Source organism: Podarcis gaigeae (assembly GCF_964106915.1).
Source record: "Podarcis gaigeae genome assembly, chromosome: 15".
NCBI classification, from domain to species: Eukaryota; Metazoa; Chordata; class Lepidosauria; order Squamata; family Lacertidae; genus Podarcis; species Podarcis gaigeae.
The window spans coordinates 13838413-13861257 of NC_139692.1; the positions used below are offsets into that span (position 1 = coordinate 13838413).

At 44.7% G+C, this 22845-nt stretch overlaps 1 long non-coding RNA gene across 1 annotated transcript; it reads right to left on the bottom strand.

The window, feature by feature from the left end:
* Nucleotides 1-8001: 8001 nt before the first annotated feature.
* LOC310833025 lies at nucleotides 8002-10874 on the bottom strand. The gene is made up of 3 exons (XR_014558519.1): nucleotides 10764-10874; nucleotides 10260-10379; nucleotides 8002-8360 (listed from the first exon to the last, which is right to left on the bottom strand). It is a non-coding gene; the product is annotated as an uncharacterized lncRNA (long non-coding RNA).
* Nucleotides 10875-22845: the final 11971 nt, after the last annotated feature.

Here is a 22845-nt window from a genome sequence, read left to right on the forward strand (position 1 = left end):
TGAGCATGACTTGGTTTGAGGGCTACACTGCTACCTCTGCGGGTAATATTTTCCCAATTTCCTTTTTAAATTTCCATAACAGCCATCCCCAGGCTGGTGTGGTCTGTGTGTGAAACTGCTTGCTACTTCATTCTTTGATTACAGTAGAGCAAGTCCCACTAGGAGAAACAGACATTCCATCATGCTCAGAAAGAATTATATGAAAAAAAATGTCTGGCAGGTCCCAGTTTTTACATCAGCTAGCCATATCTTTCCCATACAGTTACCTCTGAGAGCAGCAGAATAAATAAGCCCATAAAATCCTAGAATCTTAGAGCTGGAAGGGACCCAAGGGTCATCTAGTCCAACCCCCTCCAATGCAGGAATCTCAGCTAAAACATGCATGATAAATGGCAATCCAACCTCTGCTTAAAAACCTCCAAGGAAGAAGAGTCCACAACATCCCAAGGGAGTCCCTTCCACTGCCAAACAGCTCTTACTTTCAGAAAGTTTTTCTGAATGTTTAGTTGGAATCTCTTGTAACTTGAAGCTATTGCTTCGAGTTCTACCCTCAAGAGCAAGAGAAAACAAGCATGCTCCCTCTTGCATGTGACATGGACTAAGATATTTGAAGATGGCTGATTGTAAAACAAAAAACCAGTCCACAGAGAAGTACCAATTTTGAAGGGTAGATTTTTTTTTGGTCTATCTTCACACTTGACACTAAACAGGCTTTAGGATTGCTGCATGCTATTTGTGCATGCATGTGCATTAACAGAAGTCAGAAATAAAAAACAGTTTTTAATTTAAAGAAATATTTTTAATTTAAAAAAATATTTTAAAGTGTTTTATTAGCAATATGCCAAAACTCTTGCATGTGAAAAATGCAGTAGCTCTTACTGATTTACAAAATGTGAAAAGCTTGACTTGAGATTTGAAGCTCTTTCAGCTCAGTTTTCCTTTAGGGACTTACCAGTGCAAACGCAGAGAAGAATCCATATCCCAAAAGCTAGAAGCCATTTCATCTTCAGCTGTTTTCAGTGTTGAGGAAGTCCTACTAGCTGGGTCATGTGAATGGCCCCTGTTAACGTGGGACAGGGTGGGGACACACAAATAGGATAGCAGAGGAAGCTTAATGAAACAAACAAACAAACCCTCCACTAAGCAGTTTGTGGGGCAATCAGTCCTCAACTGGGCTGAGGATGATATTCAGGCAGTGCAGTGTGCATCCTCCAAGCTGTGAGGCTGATGAACTGCAGAGTTCTCCTGTGTCCACTATGCCTTCTTTTTCAGCACCCTCTTACTGAATCTCTGGAAAAGCTCTAAACCGAGAGTGCGGAAATGTACCACTGATTTGAAATAAGCTGGAATAAGAATTAGGTGTGCTAACAGACTCCCTGTTCTCAACCTCCTCCTCCTCCCCCACCAAGCACAGTGCAATGGGCACACAGCATAATGTCACCCCAAAGATCACACTGAGCCTAGTACAGAAGAATGTAGAAAACGATAACATCAATGCGCAGGAGCAGAAGAACATTATGGACCAGAGTTCGCCCACCAAGGCCACTTTTCTGAAAACACAGGTAGTCGAATGATGTCTCTTGTGAGCACAAGAACCCAACTTCAGCAGGAGAGAGGCAACTTGTGCACCTTTACTCAACCCCCAAAATAGATCCCTTTGCTGGAACCATAAGCTCATGTGCATTTGCAATGTGAGTGTATACAGCGCATTTGCAACGTGACTGCAATGCCTTTGGACAGGTCAAGCCCCTTGCTGCCAACTTATTTATTGCCATTAGCTAGGTATTGCCATTCAATAGGGCATTTTTTTTGTCAAAAGCAATTCACCATGAAGTTGTTACAGTAAGTCACCGGACGACTTGGCGCAGCCCTGAACAGATGCTGGTTTGACAACAGCCATGTTCACCTCCCCGAGAGATGCTAAAAATTGCAGCAAGCTGTCTCCCTAGCTGGTTTGGGGGTTGCCCCTGGTTCTGGGGCAGGTGAAATAAATGCTTGACGTTGCTGTAGTTCAATGAACTGTATATCAGTAGTAGAGCACATGCTTTGCATTCAGAAAGTCCTACCTTCAGTCTTTAACATGTCCAGGTGGAACTGGGAGTGCCTGCCACCTGACACTCTGGAGAGCCACTGTCAATCAGGGCAGACAGTTCTGAGCTAGGTGGACCAATGTTCTGACTCAGTAGAAAGCTGCTTCCTGTGTTCCCAATAAGGGATCCTTGAAAGGACAGTCAGACTAAACTCCCCCAAACTTACACCAATACATAATTGCATATTAGGGTAAATGGAGAGCCAGTCAGCGTTCCTCTCTCTCCTTTCATGACTGGTGGTTTCCATGAAGCAGGAGAAAATCAGGTGGGGGTGCATTCAGTTTTATGAGATTGCAAATGTGGCTCTCTCCCCTTTCCTTTATTCTCTAATTTTTTAAACAAGCTAAGCCGCCTCTCCAAGAGGTAGATAGGTATCTGCTGAGCAAATGGGGCTTTTCATCAAAGGTGGTTGCAGAGAGGTTTACACAACATTTGATGCAATGATCCATCAGTTAAGATAATACGGTGTTGAAAGCAAAACAAAACCCCAGGTAAAAACAGAAAATCAATAAATAGGCATAGTACAACTGACTTAAAATGACCGCCAAAATAGAAAGGTCTTCATCAAGCGCCTGAAGTTCAGCATGGAGAGAGTCTGTCTGATCTCAGCCACAAGGGAGATCAGAACCATAGAATTGTAGAGTTGGAAGGGACCACGGGGGTCATCTAGTCCAACCCGCAGCAGTGCAGGAATCTCAACTAAAGTATCCATGATAGATGACTAACTGACCTCTGCTTAAAAACTTCCAATGAAGGAAGACTCCTGGTGGATGCAAGCTGTGCATCCAAGTCATGGGGGAACCACTAGGAGAGCCTCTCACAAAGACCTCAGTGATTGGTCAGGGATATAAAGTAAGTACCTTCCAAAATCCCAGAGATGTTCACCTTGCTCAAACTTTCATCTCCCCACTAACTGTATGGAGCACCAACACTCATCCACGGTTGACAAAACAAACAAACTCCAGGCTGAAATAGTTGATCCAGCCCTATAATATAGGCAGCAGAGAACTGGGAAGTTATCCCCTTTTGTGGTCCAAACCTTACTGGGGGAATAATATTGTAGATGAGCTTTGTAATTATTGTATTTTCTAACAGAATTGAGTTGCATGTCTCTCCCCCCCCCCCCAGCCGCCCCGGATTTCTCCCCCTGCTCAAGCTGTCTAGCTAGTCCTTGAAATTGTTGTGAGGATAAACTGATAGGAACTTTATGAAATTATTCACACAGAAAAATACCCGTACAAAGTTTTGGTGCTTCAGAAAAGTTTGATTGGTTTTAATCGAAGCAATTTATTTCCAGAGAAGTAAGCAAGTTAATGGAAACTTCGCATGACACACAGTCAGGTGTATCTTTCCCCACAATGTTTTCTGTATTTATTTATTTTAAAGTATGTACAAAGTCCCCTCTGAAACAATTAATTCAGTCAAATGAATTCAATTTCAAAGAGGGGCAGTAGAGGGGTAGCACAATCCCTCGCCACCACACAAAGCTGTCCTTTCTTCTCAGCTTCCAGCCCTCAAGGCCTTGGCCACAAATGGAGGGTAAGATGTTGGCCCTGAAGGGATCTCAAGAGCTGGACCTTAAAAACTAATCCCTAGAACAGGATCCAAGACCAATAAGGTGTGTGTGTGTGTGTAACTTGACCCCCAATATCTGTTTGGTTCTTGACAGCAAAGCATATGGCAGGAGACATGCATGATGGCTGATGATGGCAGCTGCAGACTGCGCTTGCAGAGAGACAAAAGAGGACGGGAAAGAACATCGCTGTGCTGAAATGTGTCCTCCAATTTATCAAAAGAGTGACAAGCATCTTGATGTTGAGGCTTTTTCTGTCCTAGGCTCCACTCCACTGCCTATGCAAGCTTAGGAATTGCAGTACTCAGTGGGGCAGCATATGACCTCCTCCAGCATTAAACCAAGTGTCACTGAATGTGAATTCCTACAGTCCTGGGTACAACCCACCACAGAACCAATCTTTGTATTCCCTAGAAGCCAAAAGAGAGAGAATGTAAGAGACCTTGTACAATGCATGAAACACTCGTTACCCTCTGCTCTGTTATCACTGATCTCTCTTGAGGCTTAAATGGCCTCGGTCCTGTATACCTGAAGGAGCGTCTCCACCCCCATCGTTCAGCCCGGACACTGAGATCCAGCGCCGAGGGCCTTCTGGTGGTTCCCTCATTGCGAGAAGTAAGGTTACAGGTCCTTTTTGGTAGTGGCAACCGCCCTGTGGAACGCCCTCCCAGCAGATGTCAAGGCAATAAATAACTATTTTACTTTTAAAAGACAACTGAAGGCAGCCCTCTTTAGGAATGTTTTTAATGTCTAATGCTGTATTGTTTTTAATATTCAGTTGGAAGCCACCCAGAGTGGCTGGGGAAACCCAGCCAGATGGGTGGGGTATAAATAAATTATTATTATTATTATTATTATTATTATTATTATTATTATTATTATTATTATTGATACCCTGAGATCTCAAATGTCAATGAGCAAACTATATTTTGTATCTATGCTCAGTCACAGGGGCCTTATAGGCTTCCTCAACAAAATGAATACTGTTTCTTTGCTCAATGAAACAAGCTCACAAATAGTGATATTTTTTTCTTACAAAAATGGGAAAGGGGAAATTTCTGAGAAGTCCCCATTATCAAGTAAGTACAGTAGATGTGTCCCCACCCCATGAGTCTTACAGAATGAAGAATGGGGAGAGGACACAAAATAGATAGATGAATATAGTCCCAATTTGGGCGGGTTCCCAAAATTCCATCCACTCTGAGCATCAGGTCACACTTTTGGGTGACCAAATCGCCATTCAGTAGATGCCAACACACACAAACAAGTTGAATTAATGTGCATGAAGATAGGGGAGAAAGGTAACACTTGCAAGGTATGCCTTCTCTGTTTTGACTACTGGCCATGCCTCCCTGGTGGCCACAATCCAGCATTAATCTGAAGGAGGACCTACTCTGAAAGGGTTCCCCCTTGCATAGAAGAACCTACTGCATAGCCACTAGGGGGCCATGGCCTGTGGGTGCACTGATGCTGATGCGCCATTGCTAAAGGGTACATTCCCATTGCCTCCACATGCATTCATTGACCATGTGAGTTGGATCTTCTGAGCAGGTATAGTACCTAGGGTGAGGTCAAGCAGGTAGAAACAGGTTGGGTGGCTTCGTCAAGAGCAAGGAGCAGATGTAGGGCCCAATTCAAATGGGCTTTCCTTCCTCATCTATAAGTGAAGAGGCACCATTCATCCATACATGAAAAACAATCATTTTAGGGCAGTGTTACATTGAAAGGGAAAGCTGCTTGAAGGCCATCAGTACTGGCACAGTCTCCTGGGGAAGAGACACAGCTCGGCATCTTCAAGAGCCAGCAGAATGCCAATATGGGTGGATGCCCTTGCATTTCATCAGGGAGAACATTGTACAGCCAGTGAAAACAAATCCTCTGAAGGTGGAGATAACGTCTGAGGCATGACCTGCTACTATACATCCTTCAGAATCGGTGGAGCTGCTCAGAGTAAGGGCATTTTTACCAAGGCCAACCTGGAATCATCTCTGCTATAGTGCATTGGTGGGGAATGACCTCTCTCTGGCCCCAGGCTGCATCCCTGCTCCTCAGACCACACGCTCCACTGCTCCACAGCCTTCTCAAGTTCTCCCAGATGGCCAGAATGTGTCCTTGGAATCTGAGAATGATTCCTGTTTGTGCAGACATAGAGAGCTATGGAGGTCTAGAAACCTTTGGCTTTTGTGTGGCTAAGTGATAAGATTCTCATTTGATGTCCTACCTACTTATTGCCTCTGGTCTTACAGCAGGCACACAGCTCCACTGCCAAGCATTACTCCTGAGGGAATGGATCCCTCAGCCTGCTGGGTTAGTCCAACTCACTCGCATACTTACTGACATAAGTGTTCAGTGTGGAACATGATGCTCCCATCCCGGCCCAACAAAATTCTGCTTCTGGAGGACAAGCAGTCGCTGGAAGCTTTATTTCGCAATAGTAACACCAAAAGGCATTTGCTGCAGAAGAGTGAGTGGAACAGAAATGGGGAGGGATGGAAGGAGGGAGAGACAAGAATCAATGTGGAGGGCTTATCATTCAGGGGGGTTTCGTGGTTTGTTCAAATCTGTTTGTAACAGGAAAGCAAAACACACATACCACCATACCAGCAAGTGCTATTGGGTAGAGTGAAGTAGGGGAGCTGGGTTCAAAACTGTGATGGATGAAGATGAAAAATTCCAGGACCCCAACATCATGTGTAGTACCCCTCCCACTGCCCCCAACTTCCTTAAAGTAAATAGGAGGAACAATTAGCTGGCAACTGAATAAGATGCAGGGAGGGAATGAAAGTAGGAGTTATTTAACCCAGAAGGTGAGAATAAGAGGGAAGGAAACAAGAGGAACAAAGTCAATCTCAGTGAGCCCCCAGCCGTAAACCCTCCCCACCACCACCACCATATACCTACAGCTCCAATTTCAACAACTAAGCTGAGAACAGGGAAGCACACGATCCTGCTGATCATACAAACTGGTCCACAGACATAAACGAGAAGTGCGTTTGAATCTTTGTGTATCTCATTAATGGAGGCCAGAAGTCAAATACCATGTTGAAAAACAAACAAACAAACAAATCTCTGCTTACCATTTGTATAAGCAATCTGGGGTATGCAAAACCCATCTCAGCATTTGCATGTGAAAAATATCATTGCTGGTTTACAAAATGTCGAGAGCGTAGCTTGAGATTTGAAAATATTTTTGCTCTTCCGGTTGTCCTTTAGAGACTTACCAGTACAAAAGCAAAGAAGCATCCATATCCCTAACGCCAGAAGCTTTTTCATCTTCCTTGTTGAGGAAATCCCACCAGTTGGTTCAGATGGTGGCCTCTGTGAACTGGGGAACAAGCAGAAATGTGATAATGGAAGAAGCTTAGGAAACACCTCCTCCTTCAAAAAGTCTGTGGGGCAATCAATCCTCAACTGGGCTGAGGATGATATTCAGGCTGGCAGTGCAGTATGCATCCTCCAAGCTGTGAGGCTAATGAACTGCAGATTTCTCCTGTGTCCACGATGCCTTCTTTTTCAGCACCCTCTTACTGAATCTCTGGAAAAGCTCTAAAGCAGCAAACCGAGAGTATGGAAATGTACCACTGATTTGAAATATGCTAGAATAAGAATTAGCTGTTCTCAACTTCCTCCTCCCACTCCAAGCACACTGTGATGGGCACCTAGCTTAATGTCACCCCACAGATCATGGCTCAGGCCTAGTACACAAGAATGCAGAAAATGATAACATCAATGCCCAGGAGCAGAAGAACATTGTGGTCTGGAGTTCGCCCACCAAGTCCACGAAGGTGGTTGAATGGTGTCTCTTGTGAGTACAAGAACCCAACTCCAGCAAGAGGGAGGCAACTTGTGCACCATTACCTCCTGCTCAAGCTGTCTAGGTAGTCCTTTAAATTGTTGTGAGTATAAACTGATAGGAACTTTATGAAATTATTCACACAGAAAGATACCCGTATAAAGTTTTGGTGCTTCAGAAAAGTTTGATTGGTTTTAATCAAAGCAGTTTATTTCCAGAGAAGTAAGCAAGTTAATGGAAACTTCGCATGACACGCAGTCAGGTGTATCTTTCCCCACAATGTTTTCTGTATTTATTTATTTTAAAGTATGTACAAAGTCCCCTCTGAAGCAATTAATTCAGTCAAATGAATTCAATTTCAAAGAGGGGCAGTAGAGGGGTAGCACAATCCCTCGCCACCACACAAAGCTGTCCTTTCTTCTCAGCTTCCAGCCCTCAAGGCCTTGGCCACAAATGGAGGGTAAGATGTTGGCCCTGAAGGCATCTCAAGAGCTGGACCTTAAAAACTAATCCCTAGAACAGGATCCAAGACCAATAAGGTGTGTGTGTGTATGTAACCTGACCCCCAATATCTGTTTGGTTCTTGACAGCAAAGCATATGGCAGGAGACATGCATGATGGCTGATGATGGCAGCTGCAGACTGTGCTTGCAGAGAGACAAGAGAGGACGGGAAAGAACATCGCTGTGCTGAAATGTGTCCTCCAATTTATCAAAAGAGTGACAAGCATCTTGATGTTGAGGCTTTTTCTGTCCTAGGCTTCGCTCCACTGCCTATGCAAGCTTAGGAATTGCAGTACTCAGTGGGGCAGCATATGACCTCCTCAAGTATTAAACCACGTGTCACTGAATGTGAATTCCTACAGTCCTGGGTACAACCCACCACAGAACCAATCTTTGTATTCCCTAGAAGCCAAAAGAGAGAGAATGTAAGAGACCTTGTACAATGCATGAAACACTCGTTACCCTCTGCTCTGTTATCACTGATCTCTCTTGAGGCTTAAATGGCCTCGGTCCTGTATACCTGAAGGAGCGTCTCCACCCCCATCGTTCAGCCCGGACACTGAGATCCAGCGCCGAGGGCCTTCTGGTGGTTCCCTCATTGCGAGAAGTAAGGTTACAGGTCCTTTTTGGTAGTGGCAACCGCCCTGTGGAACGCCCTCCCAGCAGATGTCAAGGCAATAAATAACTATTTTACTTTTAAAAGACAACTGAAGGCAGCCCTATTTAGGGAAGTTTTTAATGTCTAATGCTGTATTGTTTTTAATATTCAGTTGGAAGCCGCCCAGAGTGGCTGGGGAAACCCAGCCAGATGGGAGGGGTATAAATAATAAATAATTATTATTATTATTATTATTATTGATACCCTGAGATCTCAAATGTCAATGAGCAAACTATATTTTGTATCTATGCTCAGTCACAGGGGCCTTATAGGCTTCCTCAACAAAATGAATACTGTTTCTTTGCTCAATGAAACAAGCTCACAAATAGTGATATTTTTTTCTTACAAAAATGGGAAAGGGGAAATTTCTGAGAAGTCCCCATTATCAAGGAAGTACAATAGATGTGTCCCCACCCCATGAGTCTTACAGAATGAAGAATGGGGAGAGGACACAAAATAGATAGATGAATATAGTCCCAATTTGGGGGGTTCCCAAAATTCCATCCACTCTGAGCATCAGGTCACACTTTTGGGTGACCAAATCGCCATTCAGTAGATGCCAGCACGCACAAACAAGTTGAATTAATGTGCATGAAGATAGGGGAGAAAGGTAACACTTGCAAGGTGTGCCTTCTCTGTTTTGACTACTGGCCATGCCTCCCTGGTGGCCACAATCCAGCATTAATCTGAAGGAGGACCTACTCTGAAAGGGTTCCCCCTTGCATAGAAGAACCTACTGCATAGCCACTAGGGGGCCATGGCCTGTGGGTGTACTGATGCTGATGCGCCATGGCTAAAGGGTACATTCCCATTGCCTCCACATGCATTCATTGACCATGTGAGTTGGATCTTCTGAGCAGGTATAGTACCTAGGGTGAGGTCAAGCAGGTAGAAACAGGTTGGGTGGCTTCGTCAAGAGCAAGGAGCAGATGTAGGGCCCAATTCAAATGGGCTTTCCTTCCTCATCTATAAGTGAAGAGGCACCATTCATCCATACATGAAAAACAATCATTTTAGGGCAGTGTTACATTGAAAGGGAAAGCTGCTTGAAGGCCATCAGTACTGGCACAGTCTCCTGGGGAAGAGACACAGCTCGGCATCTTCAAGAGCCAGCAGAATGCCAATATGGGTGGATGCCCTTGCATTTCATCAGGGAGAACATTGTACAGCCAGTGAAAACAAACCCTCTGAAGGTGGAGATAACGTCTGAGGCATGACCTGCTACTATACATCCTTCAGAATCGGTGGAGCTGCTCAGAGTAAGGGCATTTTCACCATGGCCAACCTGGAATCATCTCTGCTATAGTGCATTGGTGGGGAATGACCTCTCTCTGGCCCCAGGCTGCATCCCTGCTCCTCAGACCACACGCTCCACTGCTCCACAGCCTTCTCAAGTTCTCCCGGATGGCCAGAATGTGTCCTTGGAATGTGAGAATGTTTCCTGTTTGTGCAGACAGAGAGAGCTGTGGAGGTCTAGAAACCTTTGGCTTTTGTGTGGCTAAGTGATAAGATTCTCATTTGATGTCCTACCTACTTATTGCCTCTGGTCTTACAGCAGGCACACAGCTCTACTCCCAAGCATTATTCCTGAGGGAATGGATCCCTCAGCCTGCTGAGTCAGTCCAACTCACTCGCATACTTACTGACATAAGTGTTCAGTGTGGAACATGATGCTCCCATCCCAGCCCAACAAAATTCTGCTTCTGGAGGACAAGCAGTCGCTGGAAGCTTTATTTCGCAATAGTAACACCAAAAGGCATTTGCTGCAGAAGAGTGAGTGGAACAGAAATGGGGAGGGATGGAAGGAGGGAGAGACAAGAATCAATGTGGAGGGCTTATCATTCAGGAGGCTTTTGTGGTGTTTTGTTCAAATCTGTTTGTAACAGGAAAGCAAAACACACATACCACCATACCAGCAAGTGCTATTGGGTAGAGTGAAGTAGGGGAGCTGGGTTCAAAACTGTGATGGATGAAGATGAAAAATTCCAGGCCCCCAACATCATGTGCAGTACCCCTCCCACTGCCCCCAACTTCCTTAAAATTGCTTTTGCATGTGAAAAATGTCATTGCTGGTTTACAAAATGTCGAGAGCGTAGCTTGAGATTTGAAAATATTTTTGCTCTTCCGGTTGTCCTTTAGAGACTTACCAGTACAAAAGCAAAGAAGCATCCATATCCCAAACGCCAGAAGCTTTTTCATCTTCATTGTTGAGGAAATCCTACCAGCTGGTTCAGATGGTGGCCTCTGTGAACTGGGGAACAAGCAGAAATGTGATAATGGAAGAAGCTTAGGAAACACCTCCTCCTTCAAAAAGTCTGTGGGGCAATCAATCCTCAACTGGGCTGAGGATGATATTCAGGCTGGCAGTGCAGTATGCATCCTCCAAGCTGTGAGGCTAATGAACTGCAGATTTCTCCTGTGTCCACGATGCCTTCTTTTTCAGCACCCTCTTACTGAATCTCTGGAAAATCTCTAAAGCAGCAAACCGAGAGTATGGAAATGTACCACTGATTTGAAATATGCTAGAATAAGAATTAGCTGTTCTCAACTTCCTCCTCCCACTCCAAGCACACTGTGATGGGCACATAGCATAATGTCACCCCACAGATCATGGCTCAGGCCTAGTACACAAGAATGCAGAAAATGATAACATCAACGCCCAGGAGCAGAAGAACATTGTGGTCTGGAGTTCGCCCACCAAGGCCACGCAGGTGGTTGAATGGTGTCTCTTGTGAGTACAAGAACCCAATCCAGCAAGAGGGAGGCAACTTGTGCACCATTACTTCTAAAATGGTACTCCCAACCCCCCAAATAGTTTTAGGAGCAGAGGGGTGAAAATTCCTGCAGTTCAGTGAACTGTATATTCGTGATAGAGCATCTGTTTTGCATGCAGAACATCCCAGGCAGAATTCCCAGCACCTCCATGTAGAACTGGGAATGTCCCCCATCTGAAACTTTGAAGAGCCACCAACATTCAGTGCAGATGGAGCTATATGGACCAGTGTTCTGACTTGGCATAAGGCATCTTCCTGTTTTCCTTATCTCAGGTCTATGAGGGATCCCCCAGGTGACATCTGGAGTGACCCTCCATAGTGAAGCTAAAGTCTAGAATTAGTCACTGTTCCTCCCTCACCTTTGCATTCAGTTTTGCTGGGCTTGTTGTGAAGATGAAGAGACCATAAAAACTGCCCTGAAGCCCTTGCGGGGAGGATGGAATCATATATTGTTATGAGTTTGTGGGGACCAATCCAGATGTTGCCCTGGGTCCCTTCAAGACCTGTGAGCCTGTGTGTGGGAAGCTAAATGCTATAGGAAGAAGATGGCTGAACCAGTCAGGCAAGTTCCTTTCTCAAGAGAATGACCCTAGACCAGTGGTTTTGAACCAGTGTGCCGTGGCACCCTGGGATGCCTTGAATGATGGTCAGGGATGCCGCGGGCAACACTGGCCTCAGTCCCTCATTCCATCCCTTCCTCCTCTGATGCCCTCTCATGTCTGCCTCCCAAAGGCTTGCATGGTTGTTTCTTGCCGCAGCCCTCGCTACAAGCTCCCCAGGTGAATGGTTCTTCTGGGGCTAGCCAGGGGGTGCTTGTTGCCAGGACCTGAGGTGCCCTCGGGGTAAGCAAGTAAGTGGGTGAAGGGGCCCAGCCAGTCAGTCCGCCAGCCTTTGCTGTTGAGAAAGTCCAGACAAGTGGGAGACCAGGCAGGCAGGCAGACGCCATGCTTGTGTTTCTTGGGCTTGCTGTGTGCGATGCCTGCCTGGGAGCTGAGTGCCTGGCACCAAAGAGAAGCCTTTCCATCAAGCAGGCCCAGCTGCTGCCTCCCAAGGTGAGTAAGGTGCTGGCCTCACATTCACCTTGGCCCAGTCTCCATTGGGCCACTAAGGCTGGGGGCATCCTCTTCCCGGGCCCCTGTTGGGCAGTGTGAGGAGGCATCTCTCTTTGGGGCAGGGGGGGTGGCAGCTAAGAGACAACGGGAGGTGGCAGCAGCTGCCCAGAGGACTCCCAAGGAGAGGGGAGAGGAGAGGAGCCTGAGGGAACACTCCACAAGGGAGGGTGTCCAGAAAGGGGTGAGGGGCTGCCAGCTCTGCAGACAAGGGGTGACATAACTGGGCTCCTGAGCCCCACAGGGGTGCCGCAGAAAGAATGCAGTTGGTCAAGGGAGCCATGGACTCAAAAAGATTGAAAACCTCTACCTTAGACACCAACAATTCTGTTTGTCCCATTCCTAGAAAACACTGGTACGAGAGGTTTACAGTTCATCCAACACTTTCTAGGCACAGGACTGAGCGTCTTTTCCATTTGTCCCACCACTTTCCCTAAGAAAATCAACTGTTGATCACAGAATTAGGGAAAACCCTGGTTTACATTTCTTTCATATTCAGCAGCAAACAGTGGGCTTTCCCAGAGGAAAGTAGCAGGACAAACCGAAGTGTGGAAGAGTTAAATGCCCACCGTCTGCATCTTAAAAGAGTGAGCTCTGTTGCCATAGAGACAAATGGGTGGGCCTTTTCTTTCTTTTTTTATAAGATATTTATTAAAGATTTTCTTAATACAATAATTAAAAAAAACAAAGTAACATATAACATTATAATAACCATATTTTCTTCGCTTCTTTGGACTTCCTCGCATCTCTCGTTCCTGCGTTCCAAGTTTATCAAACTTTACCCAGCAATTTATCACCTTATTTCAATTCTTGTTTTATTTTTTTATTTTTTATTTTTTTTTATCTTTATTACGGTCCAGAGACCAACAGAACATTACAAATCAATACAGAGTTCATACAGCCTACCTCCAGGTTAATCAAGCACTTTGTTTGGAATATAGGGCTCATTTGTTCTTGCAACCACCGATAAAAACTTTGCCACTGCCAAAGTTCTAGCTTTTGTCCAGTCTTCCAGTAGGAACCTGACATAGTGAATCTCTGACTTTCCCGGGAAAGGCACCAGCAAGGGTAGTATCAATTCAGCCCTGGCCTGCTCATACTTCGCACAATGTAACAAAATATGATTTATGGAATCGATGTCTTGAGCACACGAGCAAAGTCTGTCCTGGTAGGGAACTCCTCTCAACCTACCATCCAGCACTGCAGAGGGGAAGACATTCAGTCTGGCCTTGGTAAAAAGCCTTCGATAGTTAGGTACTGTCAGGTTTTTGATGTAAGATGTTAACTCAAAGACATACCCATATTGAACTCCTGCTGCCAGTGGACTACAGACTGCATGTGATCGAGATCGCAAGTCACTGTGTGCATTGTCCCATAATCTTTGCTTTAAAGCCTTTTGGGCGCCTTCATAGCCCAGGTAATACAGTTGGGGGGGGGGGAGACAGACCAATAGAGGTGGCTTTTTTAGCCATGGTTTTCTGCCATTTGCTGACAAATTCCTCATTGGTCAAATGTTGGTACAGACCCTTCCCTAGATTAAACACTGAAATCCTGAGCCAATGTCTTAGGGCAGCCGACCATGCTCTAGCTGAAATTGGGCATTCACCAGCTTCCAACAAAAGTACGGAGTTGGGGACGCAGTTAGGTACCTGCAGCAGAGATCGTATAAATTTTGCCTGAAAACCATCTAGCTTTGGCAGGTCCCCATTATGCCAGACATTTGCTGCATACAGGAGTTGGGAGACGGGCTTTGCGTTGAAAACCCTTAAGGCTGCTGGAACATATTTGCCGCCCTTTGTGAAGAAGAATCTATGTATGGCTAGCTTTGTAATCTCCGCCTTTTGAAGGGAGGTTTGCCAATGGTGCTTCCAAGATCTTGTATGATGGAATGTAAGCCCTAGGTAACTGAAGTATTTTACCTGTTCAAGGTTATGGCCATCCAGCACCCATTTAGACTGGGAGAATCTTCTTTCGAAGACTAAGATTTTAGATTTTTCATAATTAATGGATAAACCATTTCCAGAACAGTAATCAGAAAATTTCCTCAACAGATAATTCAAGCCCGGCCTGGAACGCGAGATGATGGCTGCGTCATCAGCATACAACAACAAAGGGGTCCTTCTCATTCCTATTTTTGGAATGTGTCCATCTGGGTCCATTAAGTTCTCTTCTAGGTCATTTAAGAATAGACAAAACAGTGTGGGGGCCAAAATACAACCCTGTCTCACCCCCCTAGTCATCTCGATGCTGTTCGATAGCTGTCCCTGTCGACCGCATCGGACCTGCAGTTTGGTTCCATTGTACAGGGCTTTTATAAGAAAGAGAAGTCATTTGTCCTGCAAGATCAGACTCAATTTGGACCATAGCTGGGATCTGGGGATGGAGTCAAATGCTGATTTCAGGTCCATAAAGGCCACGAAGAGTTTACCCTGTAGGTGTCTGGTATACTTCTCAGCTAGGAAGGACAGCATTCGACAATGGTCTGTTGTTGAATGATTCTCACAGAAAGCTGCCTGGGCTTCAGATAGTATATTATGTTCATTTAGAAAAGTTGTCAATTTGCTACTGAGGAAATGGGCATACAGTTTCCCAATTATTGAGAGCAGGCTAATAGGCCTATAATTGGAAGGTACGTTTGGGTGGCCTCTCTTAAAGATTGGAACTACTATAGCATGTTTCCAGCTATATGGTGCCTTACCAGAGTTATTTACTACCATAAAGAGTGCTGCCAGAAGCGGAGCCCACCAGTGCTGGTTTGATGTAATCAACTCAGCTGGGATAAAGTCTTTCCCCGGAGCCTTTCCACTCTTCAGATTCCCAACTAATGTATGGACTTCCTCCACAGTAACCGGCCTCCAATTAGGGAGCAGTGACAATTGTGCCCTGTCATCCTCCTGTAAACTGGAAGGGAGGTTTGGATTTTCCATAAATATATTTCTGAAGTGGTTCTCCCAAACCTGAGCTGGAATGACACAGCTTGGGGCTGAGGAACTATTTTTCATTGAGTCGGAGACCAATTGCCAAAAGAGTTTAGTTTCATTGTTTAGTGAGGCATTCAATAGTAGGGACCAGGAATTTTGTTCGGACTGCCTTTTTTTTGAGGCCAAAAGGGCTTTGTACTCTTTTTTGATTTTGAAATAAGATTGAGGTAAGGAGCTTAATCCAGCGTTTCTATAGGCCAAATAGGCGTTCCTTAAGGCTTCCTTCTTTGTGTGGCACTCTTGGTCAAACCAGCTGCGCCCTTTAGCAGTGCGTGGCTTGCCGGCTGAGTTTATATTAACCGAGACCACATCCTGCAAGGACTCAATGAGATTTTCATAAGCTGTCAGGGAGGAGTCTATTGATAAATTGTTTATTATAATTGATCTTAACTCAATTGCAGTTTGTGAATTCAATCTATTCTCAACTGCAATTGCTATCTCAGGTGTCCATTTTTTCCTACGCAATGCTGGATCATTTGCTTTGACTATATCCTCATGTTCTATGTGAGAGTGCTGAATTGAATTTTGGCCAGTAGTGGAGATGATAAGAGGTAAATGGTCACTTTCAGTCCTATTATCTATTGTGAATTTTTTAATTGATTTGAAGGCCTGTCTGTTAGTTAGACAGTAGTCTACTGTGCTGGCCCCATTTGAATTTATGAATGTGTACTCGCCTTCTCTATCCCCGGGGATTTATAATTTTCCAATATTGTGTCCCTAATTTTAGATATTTTTACCCAAACCTTAAAAGCTTAATTTTAACATAATATTTATCCAAAATTTATCTTTTCTTAAATTTTCACTTATCTTCATATTCCTTTCAACTAACTTAATGGTGCCATATTATTTATAATCTTACATCTTTCTTAACACTCATACAATTTACAATATTTTTGTAAATAGTCCTTGAATTTCTTCCAGTCCTCCTCCACTGCCTCTTCTCCCAGGTCTCGGATTCTGCCGGTCATTTCTGCTAGTTCCATATAGTCTATCAGTTGCATCTGCCATTCTTCCAGTGTGGGCAAATCTTGGGTTTTCCAGTGCTTAGCGACAAGTATCATTGCTGCTGTTGTTGCATACATAAAAAATGTTCGGTCCTTCTTTAACACCCTCTGGCCAATGATGCCTAAAAGAAAGGCCTCTGGTTTCTTAGGGAAGGTATACTTAAATACCTTTTTCAACTCATTATATATCATTTCCCAGAAAGCCTTAACTCTAGGGCAGGTCCACCAGAGGTGAAAGAACGTTCCTTCAGTTTCTTTACATTTCCAACATTTATTGTCAGACAAATGGTATATTTTTGCGAGCTTGACTGGAGTCATGTACCACCTATATATCATTTTCATAATATTTTCTTTCAAGGCATTACATGCCGTGAATTTCAAACCGGTGGTCCATAACCTTTCCCAGTCAGCAAACATGATATTGTACCCAATGTCCTGTGCCCATTTTGTCATAGCCGATTTGACCGTTTCATCTTGTGTATTCCATTTTAACAGCAAGTTATACATTCTTGAAAGTACCTTAGTCTTAGGTTCTAGCAATTCCGTTTCCAACTTTGATTTTTCCACCTGGAATCCTATCTTTTTATCCAACTTAAAAACCTCTTTAATCTGAGCATAATGTAACCAATCTCGCACTTTATCTTTTAGTTTCTCCAAACTCTGCAACCTCCAATTATCTCCATCTTTTTCTAATATTTCCCAATATTTCGGCCATTTGGCCTCCATATTGAGTCTTTTCTGGGCCTTAGCTTCCATTGGTGATAACCACCTTGGGGTCTTGTTTTCCAATAAGTCTTTATATTTTGTCCAGACATTAAACACTGCTTTCCTGACAATATGGTTCTTGAAAGCCTTGTGACTTTTAACCTTGTCATACCACAAATATGCATGCCATCCATAAGCATTGTTAAAACCTTCCAGATCCAAAACATCAGTGTTTTCAAGAAGCAGCCAATCTTTCAACCAGCAGAAAGCTGCTGATTCATAATACAACTTTAAGTCTGGCAGGGCAAAGCCCCCTCTTTCTTTAGCATCAGTTAATATCTTGAACTTAATTCTGGGCTTTTTGCCCTGCCAGACAAATTTGGAGATATCTCAATGGGTGGGCCTTTTCCTGCCACACCTGGCTGGACGCCATGTCATCCTAGGATGGAGAACAATAGGCCAACAAGGGCTATGTGAGAGTTGTGCTTTGAGATGCTGGAAGCTGGGCACAGGGATGTATCTTGCTCTGGGCTGGACTTGGGGCTTCCATGGAAACCTAATGGGGAAGCCAGATCTGTTGTGATGTTGAGGCTGGGAGTCCCTTCATCCTCTACTCAGGTTGCATCTATGTGTATATAAAATCATATATCCTAAAGATACCACAGACTCCATTGACCTTCATTCCAAAGAAAGCAAACACTGGGTAAGGGCTGGCATGCTTGGAGTCTCTCGCCACTTGGACAATGGGATTGCATGAAATGACATTGTATGCTCAGGTTTGCTATATTAGTTTCCTGTATTTGTTAGTTAATGAAAGAACACACACAGCACACTTTTGGTGCTTCAGATGAAGTTTGCTTGGTTTTAATCAAAGCCATTTCTTGCCAGAGACAGAAGCAAGTTACGGAAGTTTCAAATGAAGTTGTATCTTTCTGCTCAGTGTTTCCTGTGCTTTAATACAGAACAGCCTTTGGAGCTATTAATTCAGTCAAATAAATGCAATTCAAGGAGGATCCAGGAGGGCAAAACCCTTCCTGCAAGTTGTCATTTCTGCTGAACTCCCTCCCACCCAAATACTTTTCTACATAGAGATGACAACATACATTCCTGCCTTGCGAGTCGAATGCCTTGCGAGTCTAACGTTTTGGCTCCCGAATGCCGCAAACCCGGAAGTGAGTGTTCTGGTTTGCAAACGTTCTTTGGAACCTAAACGTCCGACAGGGCTTCCATGGCTTCCAATTGGTTGCAGGAGCTTCCTGCAGCCAATTGGAATCCGCACCTTGGTTTCCGAACATTTTGGAAGTCGAACGGACTTCCAGAATGGATTCCCTTCAACTTGAGAGCCAGTGTGGTGTGGTGGTAAGAGCGGTAGACTTGTAATCTGGTGAACCGGGTTCGCATCTCCGCTCCTCCACATGCAGCTGCTGGGTGACCTTGGGCTAGTCACACTTCTCTGAAGTCTCTCAGCCCCACTCACCTCACAGAGTGTTTGTTGTGAGGGCGAGGGGAAGGGAAAGGAGAATGTTAGCCACTTTGAGACTCCTTCGGGTAGTGATAAAGCGGGATATCAAATCCAAACTCTTCTTCTTCTTCTTCTGAGGTACGACTGTACTGTATAGCCACTGGAACCATCTCAAGAGCTGGACCATGAAGTCTGATCTCAGCATCCTAGAATAAGTTGAAAGGTTGATGGGGCCAGAAGGACAGGGCAGTTTTATAGTAGCAGCTAGTTATCTATCTTGGAAGCACTCTTCCTGGGATATGGTGGGGAGCAAGGAGTCAAAATAAAGGAAGAGCAATTGATTTCTAAACAGGACAACCACTCTTGCTCACACACAGAAGGAACCATGTGGGGAGATTATCCAGATAAAGTATCGTTGGGAGGAAAACTGGAAAGCTTCCTTCATAGACTCTCACCTGACTCCAAAGACCTCTCTGGTTCTGTTAGCACAGCACATGCAAGAAGGGAAGAAATTAGCATTATGTCTGGCGGTGGCAGCTGCAGATTGGGAAAGAAGAGGCCCATGCTGAAATCTGTCCCCCAGTTTCTCAGAAGAGCAACAAGTTGGGAGAAGGGGAAAACCTGAGTGACAAGAGCACATTGCTTCTGATGTCTTGACACTGAGGTTGTGGCTGCTCTAAGCTACGCTAGCCTATTTATTGCAATATTCGCTGTGACAGCAAATGAACTCATTCCACATGAAAAGATCCTCTGATTTGGAATTTTGACAATTCTGGACACAACCAACGTCAGAAATGACCATGCTGTTTCCTGGAAACCAAAAGAGAGAGAACATAAGGGACCTTGTGTGATATAAGGGGCATTCTTTATTAGCGGCTGATCTTTCTTTACAGCCTGAGATCTCATTTAGCAGAACTTGGTATTTTACACATATGCTCATAGCAGGTATCTCAACAGAATGAGCTCTAGTTCTGTGATGGATTTTTCAGTGACACAAGCTCGCAGATGATTAAAATTGAGCAGGAATTTGAACAAAAATGGAAGAGGGAAAATATATGAGAAGTCAGAGTTTTCAAGAAAGTTGGGCTATATCTTTCCCAAGAGACTTGGTGGTCTATATATCAGTTTACAGAATGAAGGGGAAGGGACACAACATACTTAGATGTAATGATTCTCAGTTTAGAGGATTCCCAAACTTCCATCCTCTCTCTCTGAGCATCCAGTTACACTTCTGAGTGACCAAATCCCTGTTCAGAAGATGCCCACACACAACACAGACAGGTTTAATTAACGTGCATGGGGGGGGGGGGAGAGAGAGCAATATGATACTTTCTAAGCATGCCTTCTCTGTTCTGACCTGACTGCCCGTCATGTCTCTCTGGTGGCCACAGTTCAGCATGGATCTGAAAGGGGACCTATTCTGAAGAGGTTCCCTCTTGAATAGAAGAGCTCAGTGCATAAACATTTGAGGCTCCCATTAAACCTGCTGTGTGGCCACTGACAATCTGCGAAGAGGAGCCTTTCCCAACCATGGGACCCCAGATGTTGTTGGACTACAACTCCCATCATTCCTAGCTAGCAAGACCAGTGGTCAGGGTTGATGGCCATTGTAGTCCAACAACATCTGGGAGTGTAAGGTTATTACTTTGCTTTCTAGCATCTATGGCCTGAGGGGAGCACTTCACTCTGCCTAATGGTAGGGTTGGCCCTTATCCAAGAAGAATCATGAGGAAAAGAGAAATCTGCTAGCTCCAATTTTCAGTGTGCCTTGGGTAGGGATGGTGAGAAAACCGTATCAGTTTCCACTTCCTGAAACAATATGTGACCTGAAACCTAGCTATCCTTCAAAATTTGCACTTTTCTGAATGTTGTGTTGCAATTCTCGGGGGTGGTGTGGGGAACATGTACAAAAAGGTTTATCTTGCAGAGAAGCATGTCTGAAACAGGCATATATTGTTGACAGCAATGTGCAAAAAATGCATTGTTTTAGGAGTAATTGCTGGCATATTGAAATGCAACACACTTTTGCGAGGCCTTTTTTTAAAAAACCAACCCAGTAAACTAATGTGGTTATAGGGTGTACTTGAGCTTTGATGCTGGGGAGAAAAATGTATCTCTACTCTTGAGGGAGGAAATTGATTGTTAAACCACTTATGTTTCATAATGTCAATACAGCCAAAAGAGGAGGCAAAGGCTGCAATCCTACACCCACTTACGTGGGAGTAGGTCCTATTGAACTCAGTGAGAATTACTTCTGTTCATGCGTGTATAGGATTGCACGGAAAGGTGCTACAGACTGGAATCCCCCTCCTTGGTATTCAAATCAGTCAAATGTTGGTTTCGCTCCGACTTCTCTAGAGGTGGAGATAACTTCTGGGACATAACCAGCTTTTGTGAATCCTTCAGAACCACAAGGGAGGCTTGCTGAGAGCAAAGGTATTTTCACTGAGACCCATTTGGAAGCACCCTCATGGGAAGGCAGGGGTGGGGAACCTCAGACCTAGGGGCTCCCCTAAGCCACACACCCTCTCCCTAGACAACACCCCTTGCCGGTCCTGCTCCACCACCACCCCATGCCTTCAGCTTTTGTGTGGCACAAAATGTATGAATCACATTTGTTGTTCTGCCCACTTTTGCCTCTGGCCCTACTAGCGGCTGGATCCCTCAGGCTGAACATTGTCCCCTTTCCCTGCTAAGTCAACCCAGCTGTGCTTTTCCTTGCAGTCTTACCAATGTAAACGTTGCTTGTGAAGCATGCTGCTCCCTGCCCAGCCCAGCACATTTCTTCTCCCTCGGGACAAGGCAGCGTTGGGATCGGCTTGTCACAAGAATAGCACCACATGGCATTTGCTGCAAATAGTAATTGTTGTTGTTTATTTATACCCCGCCCATCTGGCTGGGTTTCCCCAGCCACTCTGGGCAGCTTCCAGCAAAATATTAAAATACAATAATCCATGAATATTAAAAGCTTCCCTAAACTGGATTGCCTTCAGATGTCTTCTAAAAGTCAGGTAGTTGTTTATTTCTTTGACATCTGGTGGGAGGGCATTCCACAGGGTGGGGGCCACTACTGAGAAGGCCCTCTGCCTAGTTCTCTGTAACTTTGCTTCTCACAGTGAGGGAACTGCCAGAAGGCCCTCGGCGCTGGATCTCAGTGTCCGGGCTGAACAAAGGGGGTGGAGACACTCCTTCAGGCAAAAGAGTGAGAGGAACAGAAATAGGAGAGAGAAGAGAAAAATGGAGGGACAAGAAATCAACACAGAGGGCTTATCATACACTTTTTGTTGTTGAAATCTGTTTGTAACAGGGAGATTATTTTTTTTAAGCGCCATTTGGTAGAGTGAAGTATGAGACCCAGGTTCAAACCTGAGATAGGTAATGGGGAAGAATGCCAAGGCCCTTCAAAGAATGTACAGTGCTTCCCAACCCAACAGACTCCAATTGGGATTGTCTGGGAAGTGTAGCTCTGAGAAGAATTTGAGCCTCCTAACAACTCTCAGACACTACAGTTCCCAAGATTCTTTGGGGGGAAGCCATGGCTATTTAAAGTGGGATGGTACTGCTTGAGTGTGGATGGTTCCTGTAACTGACAGATTCTTCCGTCCCATTACATATGCATGTCATTGGTGGAATGCATGTGGATGTTGTCAGTGGCGGGCAGGGAGCAAAGAGCCCCTATTAAAAAAAGAAAAGTCAATCTTACGCTTATATAGCAGAAGCGGGAAACACAAAATTTTAGTTAAGCCTAACATGGGATTTACAAGATGTTATGATCTTGCTCCAAGACCAGAAACACTTTCCAGTTTTCAACTTACCAGTGGAAAAGCTGAGAAACATCCATAGCTCCCCAACCAGAAACTTGTTCATCTTCACCTGTTGGGTTGCTGACATTGCTTGCTGTTGCTTTAAATGATGAGTAAGGTCTTCCTAGTTGGATTATGAGAACAGAAGGAAAGCCTTTGTTGGATCATATTGAAGTCTGTCTAGTCCGGGCTCCTGCTTAGCACAGTGGCCAGAATGATGCCTCCAGGAAGCCCACAAGCAAGAGGTGATTGCCCTCAAGAACATGCTGCCTGCATCTTATAGCCATCACAACTAGCATCCATTTAAAGTCTTGGCCACTAGCCTAGATGGAGGTTATCACTGCTTCACGTAGAAACAAAAACACACCCTGTGAATAAGTGCTTCCACCTG